Source organism: Macrobrachium rosenbergii, chromosome 51 (genome assembly GCF_040412425.1).
Source record: "Macrobrachium rosenbergii isolate ZJJX-2024 chromosome 51, ASM4041242v1, whole genome shotgun sequence".
NCBI lineage: Eukaryota > Metazoa > Arthropoda > Malacostraca > Decapoda > Palaemonidae > Macrobrachium > Macrobrachium rosenbergii.
In genome coordinates, this window is record NC_089791.1 from 58528518 (window position 1) to 58537882 (window position 9365).

Here is a 9365-nt window from a genome sequence, read left to right on the forward strand (position 1 = left end):
GTCTAAATTTTTTGTAACAAAGTTTTTATTTATAAATAATAGTAATGGATTTTTAAAATTTCTTGTGCTCCAAATTAATCAGAGGCACATAAGAGACGAGAAGTGTTCTGGAGAGAGCCGTAAATATGATGTAAGCAATGTAATTTATATTAAAGGGTTTGTGTGTAATGATGGCTGGTTTTGTTACATGTAGCAATGTCAGAAAGGTTGATGAATGAGGCAGTTCATCTTGGTCATTGGAACTTTTCAAAGAAATTGTTTGGGTATCAAGTATTGTGTTACAAGTAACCTTAAATGTTTCTTGTAGGAATGACGTTGAGTGTTTTCATTAAAGGTGCTCTTCAAACAAATCTTATGCTTGGTTTCAATTACAATTAATACTGTATAATAATAGTTGATGAGTGTTAAAAATTATTAATCTTTTTATTTTCCAATTGTTCTTTGCGATTTTAGTTTAAGAATTTTGCAAATAACTTCAATCAAATCCACAAGATTGTCATAAGAAATCATTAGAAAAGGTAAAATAGATGGACAAGTTCCAAGGAAAAGAAATAACCCATAATAAAGCTTTTCAACTGACCATTACAGAAGAACTTTAATTTTTTTTAAATGGTTAAAAATGAAATAGAGACAATATTTCTTGGAAATATAAAATACAATTCTAAGGAATACATGTCAGCATTTAAATTTCACAACATATCATGACCAAGCTGTAAATTATCTAGCTATGTTAGATTATCAATGATAGGTATTTTAAAGTGCTCTCGTAGAACCAAGGAATGTCTAAAGCTAATGATACCACAGTCATATCCTCTGATAAACAGCTGTGTTAGTGAAATGATCTTAATCACCCAGAGAGTTTTACTGAAAACGCTGGAATTAAACTTCATTTTCTGTTCTCTAATTTTGTGTTGCCTTCTCTACTTTCAGATTTTTTCTTCCCAAGCAAACTGTCACCAATATCTAGCGTCAGTGTTTGGAAAGCTATGGATATTCTTCTATGAATGAGTGCCAACCGGTGAATGTAATTGTAAGTTATCATCACCTGTTAAATCAGCATCAGTAGTAAATTATATAAAGCTTTAAAAAATATCAGTTCAGGTCCGAATATCATATTTTCTTTAGTGAAGTAGATGCTTTCATAAGGAAGGGAACTTTTGTGGGTAATTGGGAATGAGACACTGGGAGAAAAGACACTAGTGTATGTTGAAGATTATTATTATTCAGCATGAATGAAATAGCACATTAGTTCCTGGGATAGGAAGTGCAGAGCTTGACTTTCAAACTGTAGTGCACTGAGTGCAAGGAAAAGTATACAACGCTGAAGGACAAAAGGCTAAAATGAATTCAGAACTGTCCTTAGATCTTCCTGTGAAAAGTGAAGTAGAAGACTCATTATCACTCCCTCTAGTCAGTCACGAAAACTGGGATTTGGTTGGCTGTAATGGTGCCATTGACGATTGTTCTTGGTCTTTGGATCCATTTGAAGAAGTCAAGACAGAACCTGAGGTATGCCACAAGCTTAATGAAGGTGATGTGAAATGTTCATATTCATGCAATATTAATTCACCGGTGATTAGCAGAGATTCGCCAGACTGCAAAAAGGATGGTGAGATAGGAGGAAGACAGAGTGATACCAGAGAGAAGCCTTTTAGATGTACAGAATGTGGGAAAACGTTTTCTCTTAAACATCATCTGGTGGTTCATATAAGGATTCACACCAAAGAGAAGCCATTCATGTGTAAGGAATGTGGGAAATCGTTTAGTGAAAAATCTACTCTCACAGTTCACATGAGAAGTCACACGGGAGAGAAGCCTTTTGTCTGTGGGGATTGTGGGAAAGCTTTTTCTCAAAAATCCAAGTTGATCATTCATACGAGGAGACATACAGGAGAGAATCCTTTTCAGTGTAGTCAGTGTGGGAAAGAATTTTCTCAGAAAAGCGAACTTGTAATTCATATGAGGCTTCACACTGGAGAGAAACCTTTTCGGTGTGCTGAGTGTGGTAGGGCATTTTCTCAAAAGAGCGATCTTACGATGCATATAAGGGCTCACACTGGAGAGAAGCTATTCAACTGCTCAGAGTGTGGGAAAGGGTTTTGTCGTAAAAGCCAATTGACAATTATGTGAGGAGCCATACTGGAGAGAAACCATTCATATGCGAGAAATGTGGAAAAGCATTTCTTCAGAAAAGTGATCTTACAAAGCATATGAGGAGCCACACTGGAGAGAAGCTGTTCACATGCACGGAATGTAAGAGAGCATTTACTCGGAAAAATCATTTGACTATTCACATGAGGATTCACACTGGAGAGAAGCCATTTGCATGCACAGAATGCAAGAAAACATTTTCTCGGAAAAGTCTTCTGACCATTCATTTGAGGATGCACTCTGCAGAGAAGCCATTCACATGAAGAGAATGTGGGAAAGCATTTCCTGTCAAACCTGGTCTTACAAATCTTATGAAGGGTCATACTGGGGAAAAGCCATTCATACGTAGAGAATGTGGGAAGGCATTTTCTTTCAAAGCTAATCTTATAAGGCACACTAGGACTCATACTGGATAGGTGCTGCATTTCTTCTTCAGGGAATGGCGGAAAACATTTTCTCAAACATCTGGCCTGGAAGTTCATTTGAGAAATTCAGCGAGAGAGAGAGAGAAATGCGTTCAAATGCATGTAATGTGGGAAAAGATTTAATAAAAAAGTGATTATATGAGACGTGATTAACCACAATGGCCAAATAAGTGCGCTTCCATTCCACTCTCATATTGCTCATCTCACAGTTTTATCTTCACAGACTGCTGGTTACTCACGCCAGTCTAACCCAGTGCAACCAACTTTGGCCAGTGCACTGCTCTCAGGGGCAGACTCTACCAAACACCCAGTTGTATGTCTGCATCGTGATTGATCTTTGTTACCTCACGGTTTCATACCTGTTAAAAAAACCTTCCACTTAAATTCGACTGCAGTAAAGCAAATCTTTTCTACTTGATGTAAATTTATAGCTTTAAAAACAAAGTTTATCGTTGTAAGACCTTGTAAGTAGAATCCATTACCTAATGGGGGTAATATTTTGTATCTTTACGGGGCGTGCTGTTGACCGAATTTTGAGAAATCAATGAAAATTAGTTTTGACAGTTTTGGATGGTTTGTTGGATTAAAACATTCTGAAAGTATTTTTGCTCCATAGAATCTTTATGAGAGGTTTACAGACAATTTTTTTTCAATCCTGTGAGTGAATAATTATATATATATATATATATATATATATATATATATATATATCTGATCATTAAAAGCAGTTTCTTTAGTGGCACCAACGAGTTTCTTGCAGGAATCTTCATAACGGAGTTTTTTCAGATTTTCATGCGTCAGTTTCTGCTGAAAAATAGGCTGACTTCTTTCTATCATGTATTGAAAATGGCACAGAGTGGTGAAACAGCTGTCATGAAAAAACCAACAAATGGAAGAGAGAAATCTGTATTTTTCACCAGAAACTGACCCATGAGAATAAAAAAAAAAATAAAACTTTGACGTTATGAAGATTCCACCAAGAAACTCACTGATGCATTGAGACAAGTGAAAGGCAAGGGCACTACCAGCTGACACAAGTCATGAGAAGCTGGACCCAAGTACTTCTATACCCGAAGCATTCCCTGGGCAGTCTACGCATCTTCCATACCAGTGTCCAATGTCTTTTATGCCTTTTTGGCTCATTTGGTAGCACCTTTGCATTTTATTTGAGAATCCTGCGTTCAATTCCAACGAGTTAGAAATTTATTTCTATTGCAAATATGATTGTGATTTGATTATATATATATACTATGTATATATATATATATACTATATATATATATACATATATATATATATATATATATATATATATATATATATATATATATATATATATATATATATATATAGACATCATTTATCCGTTACGTAATAAAAGTCCATTTGTTTCCTGACTTTCACTGTATCCTTTAAAAGATTCTTGACCATTTCATTTGTTTGGTACTTATGAAGAGGAGGAAGTAAATTATTTCTTTTCATCTGATCATTATAAAATTATCATGGTATAGGCTACTGCTTGCATAAAGAAGTACTATATTACCACGGAAAAATTGACTTTTTACCCAAAATAAGTCCATTCCCGCCCAGCTTACGTTGTGACGTCAGCTCTTCCGCAGACTTTGGCCGCAGCCAAGTCCCTTCGCCCCGACTTAGCTTAGGCAGCAAGAATAAATATACAGGCCATATATTTACAAACAAGTACGCGTAGAGATCAGCAAGAAATACTCCCACGTTATTTTTCATTTTTCCATATCTATCATTATATATAGATTTAAATTAGCTCAGATTTCTGAGTGACGATAAAAATGTCAAGAGTTAGTGCTGTCCGTGGATGGTTTTCCCGTGTCGACAAAAAAAAAAAAAGAATCATTCCATAATTTCAAAACAACCAGAAACCAGAGATATGGATTCATTTCTGCAGGCGGCAGGATCCAGTTGATTATGATAAAAGCCGTGATATGCAGTTTACATTTCGAAGAGAATGCATCCTAATGTAATATATATATATATATATATATATATATATATATATATATATATATATATATATATATATGATTGTATGTGTGTGATAGAGGGAAAGAGAATTGCGGGATTTTATTTGCTGTGTTGGTGTGCATTCAGCGCACAGAAGTGTTTCACGCAAGTGATGTTTAAAATGCAAACGTGAAGTTGTTTCCTTCGCACCTGACGCTCTCTATGGCTGAGAGAATTGAGTGCACCTGCAGTCATCACCTGTGTGTGTCCCCCGCCAGCGACATGTGTTGTCATGAACCGCTGATTAAGAACAACTTCAGTGTAGTTCCGAATTACACATCAGCAGTAGTTCCAATGGTACTTTGAATTACGTCCGGATAACAGTTTCAGTGGAGCTGTGAATTACATAAGAATAGCAGCTTCATTCTCGGTCAGTATTGCATGTTACTACGGCTTCAGGGTTGATTAGGGTTGCAAGTTAATAACAGCCTCATTGGTGATCTAAATCGCATTATATAACCAGTGGTGGTTTAAATCATGCATTAGCAACAGCTTCAGTGCTGTTATTGAACTCAAATTAGTAACAGCTTCAGCAATTTGCAAAATTGTTATAAACAACAGCTTGAATGGTTTTACAAGTTGCGTTGATAATACTGTAGCGTTGCGAACAATTAGTTAATAACAGCTTGAATGATGTTAAGAATTTTGTCATTATAGAAGCTTGAATATCATAGATTGTTTTAATAATAGCTCGAAAGACGTGTTGGTAATAGCTTAAATGGTGGAATGAACCATCTATCAATAACAGACTGAATCATGTTTAATTTACGTATTGATAGCATTTTGAACGATATAATGATTTTCGTGTTGATAACTTGCATAATGTTGTGAAATATATGTTAAAAATAACTTTATATATATTACGCATTGTGTGATACTTTTAGCTTGAGTGATGTTAGAAATTACTTGTAATAGTTTGAATTATTATTTTTTTAAAAGTTTGTGTTAATGGTAGCTCGAATGAATTACAGTGGTAGCTATGCTTTGGGCCGTTGCCGGAAGATACCGTTATCGACCATCTACAACTAACACCATTAATGCTTACACACCTAGAAGTAGCGCGTGCTACTCACTTCAGAGGACAACAGAATCCACTGCACTCTGTTTCATCTTTATTTCTTTTTATTCGTGTTCTCCATTTTCTTCAGCTATGTTCAGATAACAGGAGTGTTTTGAATGAGCCTGGAAGCCAAACCCACCGAACACCTGTGACTTTTACTATTCTCATAAATTATGAACAGATCTTCATGAAGCGACTGTGGGTCTCATTTGCATGCCTATTTTATATATTTGTTTCCATGTTTTAGCGTATCCAACCTGCATTCTGGAAAGTACTCTAAAAAAAACCAAAACGTTTACCATTCAAATAGTGAAAATAGAAAGATTAACGAAAAAACGAGAAAATAAAAGTTTACTATATTATGAAGTCACTAAAAAATCTAGGGATAAACAACATAAATGTTTCCCATTTTGCTAATAATATCCGCAAATCACGTTGTAAAAGCAAAATCTGGAAAACAAAAGAAAAGGACGATGCTGGTGGTATACGTCATCAGTTGTAACAACCCTTGGTAACAACTGTAACTTGGCTTACGTGCGGGAGATCAGAAGCGCATATGGGATCACAAAAGAGCCATTATTGTTAATAACAGAAACAGTGCAATAGCCACACACATTATTGGGATTTTAACCCTAGAATGATTTTTAAGTATAGCAAGCTTTTGTACAAAAGCTGTAAGATAAAGCATTTAAGGTTATGGAGGGGGTCTAATTAACCCATGACCAATGTTAGCTGAAAATAAATCTCATACTCTAGATGAAGTTAATGCCAGCCATGTTCTTAGAGAAACTCAGCTTCCCAGACTAGTAATGTAAGCTAATAATCTGATTTATTCCTTGGACTGATGCACAGATTGACGGCCCCCACTGAGCAGTAGATAGGCAACAACCGCGACAAACTAAAATGGTCAAGTAGTCAGAAAACCAAGCAGGAACTTTGTATAAATAATCTGTCCTTCTAGTTTTAATTAGTTTCACTCCCTGTAACGATGGGGACAGTAGTCCTCATAAAGGTTCAGGATTTTAATTGTATTTCTAACAGTTTGCCAAAATTTGCGTTCAAGAGAAAGGGTCTCAGAGTATCCTCATAGAAAATGTCAATAGGGGTGACCAAAAAAAAAATTCCCTCATAATTCATTAATTGACAGCTTTTTACTGTTCAAATCTTTAGCCCTTTTATTTACAAGTGCAGATGAATGTCATTTCATGGTTAAATGATAAATTGTTTTATCTTGTTTGGTAATTCTGAAGAAGAGCTCCGCACGGAGATATTGTAAATTAATGATTTTTTTCTTTTACTAACTACCGAAAAGGATGTACAGTATATGATACAGTACGAGTGAGATAACTTGAAAATTTTACACAAAAAATGTGAGAAATTTGCAGTATTTTTTATGTTTTATTAATTTTACAATGAAATTCTCCGCTGGACGCCATGTTTGGTACCAGCCCCTAGGGGATTAACGTAAAAACATAAACGAAAGACGGTAAATTTCCCAAGTTACCTCACTTGTACCGCATCATATCGTGGTCTTGATCATATTCACCCTTTTCAGCACTGTTCAGTCAAACAATATCTCCGTGCGGAGTTCTTCCTTAGAATTACCTTTGTTTTTATTTGCCGTTTTTTATGTTTTTTTTTTTCTTTTTTCTTTACTCCCTTGTCTTTTTTCGCACTGAACTGCTTTTCTTATAGGAGACTTTGGGTAGCCTATGTGTCATTCTGCTTTTCAGCTAAGGTTACAAGTTTGGCTGACGATAATGTTAAAAACAGCTTGTATGGATATGTAAATTATTATTATTATTGTCCTTCCTTATGTCAGCTTTAATTCACTAATAATTTTGATGATTCGAATCTTTTGTTTAGTAAACTATCCTCGTCTTATAATCTGTTCTCTCTCTCTCTCTCTCTCTCTCTCTCTCTCTCTCTCTCTCTCTCTCTCTCTCTCTCTCTCTCTCTCTCTTGGAGCTGAGAGTAAATATCGGCAACCGATGTAACTGAGGCATAAATGGAAGTTATATGCTTCAAACATGCGATCGGATGAGAGAACCAACTAATACCCCGGACCACTTTCCTTTGCAGAATGAACTGATTGTGAGAGGGGTCAAAGGTCAAGATTAGGCAAGTCATCAACAATTCAACGCAGCGTTGAAAAATTTTCACTTCAAGATGGCATTGTGAGTACGAATGGAAATATGTCTTTTAATTCATTTATACATTTATCTTCGTGAAACACTCTCTCTCTCTCTCTCTCTCTCTCTCTCTCTCTCTCTCTCTCTCTCTCTCTCTCTCTCCTTTAGATGTGCTGCCAAAACTAATGTCATTGATAACAAATAAGAACATTTAAGATAGCCTGTAATTATTAAAAGCCGTTAAATTTTTGTGGCTTTATTTGTGAAAAGGAGTAAATTCTGACCGACGTATGCCATTCTGATGGCGGTGCCCGGTGTGCGGACCTTGTGTGATGTCACACGCCTCTGACTACCTGCTCACTTGTGAGATCTCTCTCTCTCTCTCTCTCTCTCTCTCTCTCTCTCTCTCTCTCTCTCTCTCTCTCTCTCTCTCTCTCATTTCTAACCTCCAGTCAATGTCGGATGTTTTTCATCACTCGAAAAGTTACTGGTTTTCCCTACATAATCAGTTTTATATAAGATTACCAGTGCATCAGACAGATCAGTTTTCATTCTCTTTTAATGATCATAAAAGTAAGACCTAGAGCGAAAAGATGATAAAATTAAATGGTTCAAAGACGTTCTTGGACTACCAACGCTAATTAAGCTTGTGTCGTCAACCAGTCATGATTATAGGTAGGATACCGTGGGACTTTAAGTGATAGAAATATATATAAGAAAATTTTATAAATAAATTACCGTGAATAATAATTTCGCCCAAAATAAATGACTGAATTGCTGAGGGGAAACGATAAAGATTTGTGCGGCGTTGCCAATTTAGTATAAAAAAACCCTACTAGTAATTTAATCCATTAGTTAGTACCATCTCAGATTCTAACATGAAGGAGAAGGCTAACTTAATAAATAAACTGAATAATGAACAGATTAACTGTGATTCATGGCTTGGGAGCATCTATTGAGGATCGTAGTCTTCAAACTATCTATGGCTGACCTGTTAAAAATTTATCTAGCACCATAAATAGCGTAAGACATTGTAAAATTGAATTCAACAGAAAATATTACGCTCAGCATTTTGGCATTACTATTGGAAATCACACATATATTTCACCCTCAATATATCCTGAGCTAAATGTTCTGAATACATTGAGAATGAAATAGTAAGTACTCTATGTATGGAATGGCTTTAAAGCAGAATGTTAAGTGATATTGTCTCGCGCAGTGTAATTTGGTTTAGATCTGTTGACATAATATGAAACTGGCTAGGAAACAAAAAATTAAACCTTTACAGACACTAGATAATGGGTTTGAATTTACTGTATATGGAAAACCTACCAATATACCTGAGTGTATTCATTTTCCTTCTGGCCCTTGCAAGAAAGTAAGAAAGTCCGTCTTCATATTAATATTTTTGAAAATATTATGTGCATTTATCTGCGAACATATTGAGGATAAATAGATGTAATGATGAATACATGCAAGAAATTGAGGTCCTGATATTGCATTAGACAACGCATTGAGAAGGGCAAAACAGACTCTTTACGATAATAACGAAAGATA

At 35.5% G+C, this 9365-nt stretch overlaps 1 pseudogene; it reads left to right on the top strand.

Annotated features, from left to right (window-relative positions):
• Positions 1-599: 599 nt before the first annotated feature.
• Positions 600-3247, top strand: LOC136833439 (zinc finger protein OZF-like; annotated as a pseudogene).
• Positions 3248-9365: the final 6118 nt, after the last annotated feature.